Source organism: Melozone crissalis, unplaced genomic scaffold (genome assembly GCF_028551555.1).
Source record: "Melozone crissalis strain CALT ecotype California unplaced genomic scaffold, PUWL_Pcris_2 ptg000034l_1, whole genome shotgun sequence".
Lineage (NCBI taxonomy): Eukaryota > Metazoa > Chordata > Aves > Passeriformes > Passerellidae > Melozone > Melozone crissalis.
Window position 1 is genome coordinate 20,666,721 of NW_026535812.1, and position 12,282 is coordinate 20,679,002.

Consider the following 12,282-nt stretch of genomic DNA (forward strand, 5'->3'; position numbering starts at 1 on the left):
TTTAAAGTAGATTAGGGTTTCCTGGCCTCCAGCTGTGAGGTCTTTGGGATGTTTGGTTCTTTTGACCTAACAGAACAGGAGAACTAAGCTAAAATAGCAGATTTAAGGGATTACAAGTATGGACGCTAAGGGTACTGAGAATACTTAAGAGGTATATATGAAGAAAAGGCAAAAAATCATCACCACAGTAGGAAGGTCTCCAGTATTTCCTGATCCATCTCTGTTTCCTGCTCCATAAAAAATGTAAATCAGCACCCACAGGGGCACAAGCAGCTTTCCTTGCTGGTGGCAGGCTGCAGGGTGAGCACAGGCTCCCTGACCCAGCTGCTCCATGCAGGGCACACCTTCAGCCTCAGCCCATCTGTGACCGTGTTCACAGGGGTCCCAGGATGAGGGAACAGATGAGGATTTGACTCCATGTTTCAGAAGGCTTGATTTATTATTTTATGATGTATATTACATTAAAACTATACTAAAAGAATAGAGGAACGGATTTCATCAGAAGGCCGGCTAAGAATAGAAAAAGAAAGAATGAATAACGAAGGCTTGTGGCTTGGACAGAGAGTCCGAGCCAGCTGGCTGTGATTGGCCATTAATTAGAAACAACCACATGAGACCAATCACAGATGCACCTGTTGCATTCCACAGCAGCAGATAACCATTGTTCACATTTTGTTCCTGAGGCCTCCCAGCTTCTCAGGAGGAAAAATCCTAAGGAAAGGCTTTTTGATAAAATGTGTCTGTGACACCCATCTCCTCTCCAGGGACATCACACATCACACCTGCTCACAGCCCCCTGCAGATGCTGCACAGCCCCTCAGCCTGCAGAAAAGCACATTCCATTGGTTTTTAACCACCAGGCTGCAAAATCAGATGGGCAGGCACTGGGATTGTACAAAGCCAGGCTGAGGTTCTGGCCCAGCACCATCTCTGCATCCAAGCTGTGCTCCAGACTGAATAAATTCCTCCTTTTTTCCAAACTAGTTGTTAGATTAATTATTTACTATAAGTAACTCCCCATACAAAGCCTTTCTAGTGTGGAATAACACTCTTCATTGCTGTTTGCATCTCTGAATCAGCTTTGCAGTACTGCTAAAAAAGAGAAGGAGCTCTATTTTTCCAGAGAGAGTAAAGGCAGCAAAATCTTATTCTCCCCAACTGAGGGGAAAAAAAGACATATTATTTTTAGATTAGCACTGTTTTCCATTTCTCCCCAAATCCACAATAAAGTTTTATTTTTCCCAATTCCAGTGGCAGTGCTGTACTCTTAGAAAACACAGCTGTTGGCCTGGTATTTGCTTGTATGCAGTTATTGCATTGCTTCCTATATTTTCACATGGATTTTTTAAATACAGAAGCAACATAGGAAATTAGATCTAAAATGCATCAACCATGACCCTTTTTTTTTCCCTGTTGTATTATATGCTTTAACCAATAAATTGTCTCCATGTCTCAAATGGACTGGATATTATGTAACACAAAACAGCATAGAAGCCAAAATGGAGGATGAAAAGTTAATTTTGTGTCCATAATTAAGAAAAGAAATCAAAATCTCACTTTCATACAGTGCTTATGGTACACACAAAAAAAGTAAAATCTTTTAATTCTTCTCTGCTCTGGGTTGAACTTTCCATGACTTTCTATGTTTCAGTTTCATAAGAAATGAAGCAGCCCAACAGAAATTACCACAATATAGGTCAGTAAAAGAAGATTAAAATCCTTGCAAAAAGTAAGTTGAAAGTGTCAAAAGTGGCTGATTTGAAGCATCATAGTGTAAGTTTCCTTAACCAACATTTCAATGTACACCAATGTTTTAATAGATCAATAATACTGAAATTTCCTCAGACAGCAGCAGGCATTTCAATAGAATGCTGAAAGCATTTAATATACTCACATTCCTTACAACATGATGGACAAAAAGGATTTAAAGTTTAAAATTATTCCATTTGAATCGCAAATAAAAGAACATTTCTGGTAACACTGCAGAAGTTGGATGTGCTTTTTTCGACATAAATGTATTGTACAGACAGAGAATAATACAAACTGCACACAGTTAAAAAGAAAAAAAAACCATGCTTATTGTCTTGGCTCAATCGTAAGTATTTTTAAGGTATTTTGATATCTTAGAATCTGCTGTAGGTGAGTAGGCAGACAGCAATTTGGACACCTTGGACATGAACATAGATTCATCCTAAAATTTTAATCTTTTCCTTCATTGATACAGCAGATTAAAACACAGCTTAGAGGCTTTGGGTCCAAAGTTTCTGTAACCAGTAATCAGTGCAGTTGCAGCTCCCTCCATGCAAGTGGTTAAATTTGGGTTAATACAATTCTATCCACAGACAGTCACACGTGTAGATGATGAGAAAGAGCAATCTTGCCCCAGACCAAGGCTGCCCTAAAGAATACAAGTTACCAGTCCAGAGCAGTTTATCCAAACTTTCCCATGAATCATCATGAGCTACGAAACATTTCTCAATACCCTGTAGCAAACTCAGGGCTTGTAATACAAGTATAAACCATTAAAAAGATAAATAGTAAGTCAGATGCTGCAGCCTGCAAGAGAAGGAAGGAGAAAGACTATTTTGTTAATGACAATGGCCTCAAGGCTTTGGCTGTCCAAACTGAAACTTTTCAAACCTTTCACCTGATTTTCTGAGGATCTCCAGTTACAAGGAAGCAGTTCCACACAGCTGCTGTCTGGCCTCTGTGTGTTTGCTTGGGGACAGAGAAGGAGAATGGATTGTGCAGAAAAAATAAAGTTAGATGAAAATGCTGATAAAAATCAGATTATTATTCTAAGTCTGATAATTACAAAGCCTGCAGTAAATTTAATGGATTTCTTTGCAAATTCCATCAATACATTTCCATGCAAACAGTGTTTTTTGACAGCTGGTCAGGTTACAGACTATGCCAAAACGCTCTACAGTTTCAGCTGCAGGAGCAACTATTAACAAAAACTTGAACTCAACAAGAAAAAAGGGAAGCAAGCATTTGGCAGATGACAATTGCTCTTACAAGTAAGAGAGAGGTATTTGATTTTTTTGTTTAAGAATCCCCAAGATGATACAATTGTAGATATACACACATTTTAACCTCACTTTTGGCTGGTGTGAGAAATGGGCAATAAAATGCCAGGTATATCTTTTGTCCAACCGTTCAAAACAAGAACCCAATCTGCTTCCTACAGCTTTGACCTCATCATTAGGCACCAAAGTTGTTTCTGAGAACCAGAAGAGCAAAGAAAATTACTTGAAATGTTCAAAACACACTGGATTATGCAGCCTCTGCAAGCCAGTTGCACCTTTCTCCTTAATAATTATCTCCATGTAAAAGGAAAATAGTTACTGGATCAATGTTCACTTGATGACAACAACATTTATGGGGTAATGTCCATGTACTTTCCCAAAAGTCTTCTAGGGAACACCAAATTAACATCACATGCCTAAGGAAACATCATCCACCTACAACCCTCCTGCAGCACAGAGAGAGATCCAACCCTCGTGTGACATCTGTGTTCAAAATCCATCTGAATTGTTTAACAATAACTTGTACAAGGTCAAGTCTGTCAGAATCCTCACTGTGCTCTCAGCCTGACATTATTTCTGTGTAAGAAGGGAAACAAAGCAGATGTGTCATTTCAGAGCTGTGTTTAACCACAAAAAGGCTTCTTCTCAGGGCTGCAATTACAACACAAACTCCAGCTCATTATCTTTTAGCACTAATGATAATTTTCAGAGGGCTCTCAGACTAAGAAAACAGAACTTAACATGGAATTAGGTCTAAGAGCTCTCAATTTTAGGCAAACCTCTTCCTAGACACAGCTCTCATCTTGAAAGCACAATAAAGCATGGGACAGGAAGCACACGTTTTCCTCCTTTAAGTAAAATGCCTGATTTGCTTCTATTCCCCTTGTGTTTCTTTTCAGAGGTGTGAAATACACAGAGACAAAACACAAAAGATACAGATCTAACCCAGCCACGATGCATATTGAGGATAAAGTGTGCAAACCCTCAGAAATCCTTCTTCATGAGCTCAAGAGATGAGCCAGTGTCAACTCCTGTGCGGTGACAAGGGACCTCAGCCCATCCTCCCAGGTTGCCAGGCAACCATTCCTGCATCCCTGGCTTTATTCATCAGCCATTAAGCACCATCAGGCTCCCTTTCTTTTCTCCCTCACACAGGCTCCCACTCTGAGATGGATGAAGGGGAGGGGGAAGTTAAACAACACGACTTTCTTTCCAAGCAGAAGCAACATTCTGGGTTTTAGTAGCTGATAGGTTTTAGCCAATTCACACAACTCAGATAATTGCTTTGTAGTGGAAGGTTCGGCATGATTGCAAGGTATGGCTGCATTAGGAAGAGGTTTCTGTTAATAGTTCACATTAATAGACATCTAATATCATTAGACAATGATGATCTCATGCTGACGGCACTAAGTGCCCTCTGAATTTGTAAAAAATAAAGCAACAGGTGACAGTTTTTTTAAACCCAGAAGAATGGCATTCACCATGAGGAAGTGCTGCCCTAAACCAGGTCAAGATAAATAAAAACCAATTATCTCAGAAGCAGAACTGTGCTATCTTTAACTTTTTCCAGGGAAACAAAGCAGAACTTCAGCCACTGGAGGTACTGATCCAGTCCTGAGTACCCGTGCAAATACACCCCACCCCTGGAGCACCTGTCTGTCTGTAATTCTCAAGCCCCAGGTTCAATTCCTCTTAGGCACCAGCAGTGCAGACCTGCAGCCCAAACAGAGCTGGGCAATGAAAATGCCTTCATCCACAGACACAGCAGGGCATATAGAATCAACAAGTTGCAAACACTGAAAATTACCCATTCTGAGTGATTTCAATGCAGGAATAAGACATACTAAACATTCAAATCAGGTAAAACCATGATAAAGGACACTTAGTTGAGATTAAGAATACTTAGCTGTACTCACAGGTAACTAACTGTTCATAAAGTTTTTAAAAGAATTCTTTTCTGCAATGATTTCACAAACAAAACAAGCTTGCCACAGCAAGTTAAACAATTCTGGAGGAGAAAGGCTAAAAATATGCAGTTGGAGGATCCATTTTCCATATACATGAGAAATCAACGCATATACATATATAATGAAAGCTGTAGAGTGCTGAAAATTAGTCTCTGGTTTAGCTCTTACTTTCCTACAGATATTTAATTACCCCTTCATCATTTTCACTGCCTTGCTCCCTATACCAGGAGTATGGTACCATGAAAGGAAAATTAAGAGGAAGAAAAATGTGAATTACCATTCTACCAATTTTGCTTGCAACTGAGCTCCCGACATGCAGAAGCTCAGAGCTGCAACCTGATTTTCAATTATTTATACTTTGTTGCCTTTTTAATTTCATATTTTCCATTCAATTAGAATGATCTCTCCTTCGTATGCATATTCAATTTTCAGACAAAACCAGACACGTACCAAGGCAGTATGTAAGACACATAAGCATTCATGTCACTGTCATTGCTTTTAATTACTGAAGCCATACTCAAATTACTGGCTTACGTTTACACTTTATTTTGACTAAATTTTAAATTTTGCAACTTAACTCCTTAAAATACTTTGTTTTTAATTCTGAGCACATGATATCCTCACATTTCTTCAAAGCTGAACAACAACCATGACGAGAAGAAAAGTTAGAAGAGGTTTGTGTTCATTTACCTTAAAGCCAAGATGGGATCAGCTTTGTAGAGACTTTGTCACGAAGGCATATTTTCAATCTGGCCTCCACACTAATTCTCTGCAAAAGAGGGATACATCACATTTTATAATACCACTCATTGAAACAGAAAACTCATCATTTGCAATGATGCAAATTGTAAATATAAACAAAAGATGCATTTTCCTGACGCTGCTGCAAAGTAGAACATATTTCGAAGCATGATGGTACTTAGGAAATATTTTTCTTACTTAGAGAAACAAAATATCTGCCTAAAATGTTAAAATCAATGTCCTTGTATCCAGCAAGGTTTGTTTCATGAAGACTCATGACTCCTCAGCAGGGAATTTGTGGTGGCACTTCTGCTATACTACAAAACACTGGACAACAAACAATTGCCTTTGTTATCCATCAGTAAACAGGAATTGTTCTTGTTACAAAAAACAAACAACACTGATATTATGATCATTTCAATATCTCACATATTTCCCAGCAGCAAGCTCATTATCACCCATATAAATCTCCCTCCTCCTTTAATGAAATTCAGTTGTCAATGTGTTCCTTCCTCAAGCAAAACAAGGTAGTTCAGTACATATTTAAACAGTCTCTGTGCATATCACTGAAATTCAGTCCTAATCGAGGCTTATTATAAAGATTCCACAGATTGCTCCACTAATAAGCAAGCTTCCATTGCAGCACTCCATAAATTATAAAACAAAGAGGGAAAACAACCAATAGCGACTGATTTTTGTCATGATTTTCTGTAAACAAAACCATATCAGTAAAGAAGTAATTCAAAAAATTTAAAAATAAAAATGCACTGTGACTGTTGAAGGAAAGACTGTGGCACTCAGTGCCAAGGTCTGGTGTTGGACCTCATAGGTCTTTTCCAACCTCATTGATTCTGTGACTTCTTTTCAATGTCCAGAATGCAGAACCCACCCAGCTCCTCCATTACTCCATTTCATAGCATCTCAACCACCACTACTCCAAATGAACAAACAACACACTGAACTAGCAGGGGTTCCATCTCCCAGACACTCGGATTTAATATAAATTTGACTGGTTTTACAGTTAGAACAGAAATAGCAATGTTAGACTGGGATGCTCAGAGCTTCGTACAGCCAAGTAAAACTACGAGAAAAATACCAGTCCTAAAGAAAAATCATAGTGTGCCCCTCAGAAACCCCTCTTCACAAAGGCAGTTGAAAATGAACTGCAGCAAAGCAGCAAAAATTTAAACCGAAGGATGGATTTACTGGGTTCCAAACATCACATTTCCTTGACAATACAACATTGTACTACTCTTCTGCAAAAGAACACCTCTAGACTATACAGCCCCCGTAAGTACATCTTACATTCATGGTCTGACCGGACAAGACAAAAGGAAGATGAAAAAAACAAAAAAAAACTCCAGTCTTTTCCCTGGACCAGCAAAAAAATCTTATTTGCTCACAGGTCTCAGATAAAAGCTTCACGTTACAGCATTTTATCCTTCTTACAGTTTTACTGCTCAAAAGATGAACTATGAGATTAAATCCAACTTTCTATTAAGCTCTAGAGACAGTCACATGCCATGCAACTCATAAGGCTTCAGAGTTTGGACACAGTAGTAGATATTGAATATATGAGGGGAGCATTTCAAAAAGGCATTAACACTAATAGGGCTTACATATGTGTATCAAGGGAAGAATAGCTGCTAAGTTATGGCACTCCTCAGTCCTGACCCAGAGGTACAGAGAGAAGTTGTCTGTATAATTCCACTGAATTCTGAGAGATTCTCCTAAATTCACCCACTTAGAAGACTGATTTTTTTTTTTTTTAAGGCATCTACTGGAGAAGAAAAGAAGTGAAGGGGAAAAAAAAAGTCAAATCATACACTAATCACTCAAACATGGTTGTGTTTTACCAGAAGAATAAGTGCAGGGGCAAATTTAGCAGACAGAATGGGGGTTGTTTTGTTTATTTAGTTGAAAATCAGTGGTGAAAAAACCCCCACAGTGAACAATTCCACAGAACATCAACATATGATAGTTTTGTCCTGTCTCTCACATTTGGACATGCAGAAAACTTGACGTTTTTTCTGTCACCATGACTAATAATTGCAGGCTCTCACACCCCTACACCTTCTAGATATACAGTTAAAAAGGAGCAAAACAATTTGTTGACATAGTAACAATAAGATTCAGGGAACTGAAAATAAAAGGTCATGTTTCAGTTTCACCAGCCAGAGCCATTCATTTCATTAGTGACCACCTTCCTTGGCAGTAATGACTATGTTCATCCATGCCACCTATATATAACTTTTATGCAGCGAGCAAAGGTACAGATAATGACTCTGAAGGAATTTCTGTAGGGAAGCTTGAGGAAAAATATTCCCCTACACAAATCCTGAAGAAATTGTTCTCTCCTCAACAAAGTTCATATTTGAGATTGTAAGTATATTTGAGATTTCTTGCTAGGAGAGTTATATTTGAGATTTCTTGCTAGGAGAGAATATTGCAAATTAGAGCAGAAATTCCATTTCACTTAAAACTGTAATTCCTGTGTTTCACACGAGGCTCAGAATTCAGTGGGTAGAGAGGGCAGGGAGAGGAAGGAGGGACACAAGGATACAACAGCTCTTGGGTTAGATATTGCCACTTTCGATCCATCATCACATTTTCTCAGATTATGAAAATGAATTTTTCCCAGTAGTACATTTCACGCTTGACAGATTACAGATCAGTTTACACATTCACAACTGGAGCGCTTGGATTTTACAAAAGTTCAGGTCTTTTGAGACCAGCATTTGTTATGTGGTTTGACATGAGTCAAGAGAAACATTCTATGAGACAATGCCAGAGACACTTTCTGGCAATGAAATAGGTGAAGTCACAAACCCCTTAATGATCTCAGAAGCCAGCCTGAATTTAACACATTTTCTTTGACTTTACAGCTGGCTCAGAAAGGTCATTAGACTATTATATCTACTGTTATGTAGAGCAGCACTATACACATGTAAAGTTTCTATAGCAACACTTTCTTAATTCACTCTTTAACCAAAACACCAATTAGCTTTTTATTATAGCCAATTAAAAAAATCTGCACACTAATTGACAACCTCTCTACACAGAATTTAAGCTTATGCAGAGGAAAATTGCAGTAAAATTTTTTTATGGTAATAGCTTACTTCCTATTCTCCCCTCTTAAGAGAACAGTAAATTATTCCTGATCCGTGCTGAACATCTATTTTCCAATCTAAACCATCCAGACACAGAAGTAACCTATCCTGATATGCCTTAAATCTGAGGAGAGCCTGCAGATTACAGGTTTCAAAAAGACATCAAAAATATAATCAGCTGACTTCTTTCTGCATTGCAGGAATCTGGGCATTGGCCCCTGCACCTGGAGATCATGCAAGAGGCAGCCAGCAAAGTGCTTCTCTTTCAGACTAGCCAAGCATGTTGAGCCAAGTGAGAAAGATGGCAAAAAAAAAACAGCACCACAAGTCAAATTTAGCAGGGCAGAAAAGACATTTTCATTTCCTTCTTAGCACTTAGTGTTGGTTTTCTCAGATGTCTTCTGCACAGCTGGTGATGACAGCTTCTTTGTATGTCACTTCAAGTAGCAAATATCAAGACATATTAGTCAGAAACCAGTCAGTGAACACAGTATAAAAGGGAATACAACATGATGCAGAGTATCAGGAGAAATAGTCAACAAGAGAAGTTAAATCATCCTCTTTTTTGTAAGATCTTCTGCAGGAAGCTGAATAAAAAACATCATTCCCCTTACAGTTCTTCCATGTGAGGTGTCGGGATTCACCTTACTAATAAATAAATAATACACACAGAATGAGGTGGCAGATGGCTCCTCTGACAAGCTCAGCATGCCCCAATCAAGAATTAATGGTTCTTGAGGTATCAGTAGGTCTGCTGATTCCTAAGGACACACTACAGAAACTGCTCCTATTCCCATCATCTTATTTACACTCACTGTCCTATTGTGCAGCATCCCACATGTTCTGTGGGGAAACCAAAAGAGTTTCCCTTGAAAGGCTGAAAAGTAGAAAGAGGGGTTAGAGTGGTCTTTCAAACCTACCACTGTCGAGGAGATATCCACACAAGTGAAAGAAAACATTGTGTGTAACCTTGGGGTTGCTGCAGGTCTGCAACAGGTCTGGATACACACTCAGGCTCTGCAGTACTCAGGGACACCAGAGATAAGGGACAAGAGCCAAGCAGCAGAGTTACAGCCTTTCATCCTCAGTTCTTTCTTTAGGGAGGTAAACTCCCAAAAGCAGTTCCCTGAATCCCCAGGAAATGGGACCATTTTCAAGCTCCAAGCCTTCCAAGTGCAAAGTGCCCACCGTGAGATGCAGAGCTCTGCCTCCAGCAGGGAGATTGTCTCAGCCCAAGACACAGTGCAGTGTTGCACACAGAGCAGGTACTAATTCAAACTAATGTCATCCTTTCCTGTCCCAAGGCTTTAAAGATTTCTCCTCTAGTACACCCTTGTGACCAGCACATCACCAAAATATAGTCAATTCCCCATCCCTGCAGAGAACATCTCTCCCTTCTCTGCCCTCCACAGAAGGAAGGCAGCCCATGGCCCAAAACAAGACCTGTCAGTAAAAGTGATGCAGAAGTGAATACTTGAGACAACCAAATAAGCTTTTTTCTTCTTCATTTTTTAAAGCTATCTGCGTTGACATCTCAAGCCATTTAAAAATTTCAGGCAGTCAGTCCACCCTGCCAGTTAAATATTACACAGACACAGAGTGCATGCAAGGAGAAGGTTCAGGGCAAAGTTTAAAGGCAGCTGGTACTTATTGGCAGCAGCCAGGATCCCCTTCGGTTGCTTTCTAGGAACGCACATTGCCAGGATCAGGAAGGCTCCAGCTGGTGACAGTCACTTTTCAAATACATCAGCACCAGGTATCCCTTCCTTGCTGTCCTCCCTGATGTGCTCCTTGCCCGAGCAGCCTGCTCTGAGCAGACACAGCCATGTGGTCAGGTGGCTGCTGTGTGATGTGAAAACCCTCCAGGGAGTACAGCAACAGACATGATTTCTGGCACTCTCATCCCTGCCAAGAAAACACCTTCAGTGGCCTGGAGCATGAACCCAAGCCAAGCTGTGCAGCCATCCCAGCCTTTGGAAAAGCAGACAGTTCACAAAGCAACATCAGGCAGGTAGAGAAGCTTCTCCCCCATATTCCCTTGTTATCAGGATCACCATTCAAAATATCTTCATTAAAAGAGCAATTTGCACATCCAGCTGCAGGTAGAGGACACAGAGCTATGTGCCACTTTAAGACCCCAGAAAAACAATTTTTTCTTGCATTGACTTTTTTCTACTGTTTTGCAGCAGAGCTGGCTGCAATTAAACTGTCTTTGTTTAAGCATAAAAGCTCATTTCTGTTATTTCCAAGAAGTAATGGGATGGCTTTGTTGCTTCTGTAAATTACTCACCCACTGTTACGATCTACCATAGAACTAAAGCAAATTAAAACAATAGCCAAGGCATCACTGAGAGCAAAGATTTTTCAACAGTTTTCAAAGATCCTTTTTGACTCCTTTCATTTACTTTTCTGCTTTTGAGACACATAAAACACAGAAGCATGATTGCAGTAAATTTTGATAACTACCATAGATTTCTCCCACTCTCTCAATGAAGGAAAGTATTTCAGAAAAACCTTCCATCCAAATTTATCTTTTCAATTTCTGCACAATCCCATGTTGGCAATAATATGCACCCGTTACACTGGATGATGAAAAGAAGAATTTAAAGGAAACCATAATTTTCCTGCAGCATTTTTTAACCTCGGAAAAGAGGACTTTCTCAATCTCAAGTCTGGACACAGAACCTGAAGGCAAAATTACTACACAAAAGATAATTTTCTGTCCTTGCATCTTGGTGAAGAAAGAAAAGTATCAACTTTGTGATCTGCTACACTTCAGTAATCTGAAATTACGACCCTCAAACCTAAGCAAATGCAGTTTTATTACTATTTTAATAAGATTTATATATTAAATATGTATGATGAAATGCTATCCAAATAATGCTATTTAATCACTGCTCTAATTCTTGGTATTTGTATAGCAAGATCTCTGACTTGCAATCAGATCAAACAGGTAATATGGAAACGATCTCCTTCCCTTGTGTTTTCACAATTTACTAGAAGACTGCAAGTTAGGGGTAGCTTCAATAATATTTATAAAATTCTAACCCTAAATTCCCAATTGCCACATCTGTAAACTCTGAAATCAGGAACTCTGAGTAAACAGAACAGGTGAATATTATAATCACCATCACGTTCTCGAGCCATGGCATAACAGAGAAATTACTGTGTCTTTCTAACTTTCATATAAAGCCTCCTGGAACTCACACTTTCTTAATCAGGCCAAATAAATACAACAAATCTCCAGTCCTGCTACTGAAAATGGCCAGCTCATAGCTAAAGGATACAATGCTTTTCTATTTTATCATTTTGGGATTCATTTAGAAGACCTAAACATATGCTAGATTGAGCTGGAAAAGAAGGAAGCACGTCCAAGGATCTCACAATTTCAGAGTCAGGAAATTCTGGCCAGTTAAAACAGAAACAAGCACTGAG

The 12,282-nt window shown here is 39.2% G+C and overlaps 1 protein-coding gene across 1 annotated transcript in view; it reads right to left on the reverse strand.

The window, feature by feature from the left end:
• Nucleotides 1–12,282, reverse strand: part of NAALADL2 (N-acetylated alpha-linked acidic dipeptidase like 2) — a 395,523-nt gene that overhangs the window by 304,671 nt on the left and 78,570 nt on the right. The window contains exon 2 of the mRNA XM_054282897.1: nucleotides 5,687–5,765. The gene's annotated coding sequence lies outside the window, so the exon portion shown is untranslated. The remainder of the gene's footprint in view (nucleotides 1–5,686; nucleotides 5,766–12,282) is intronic.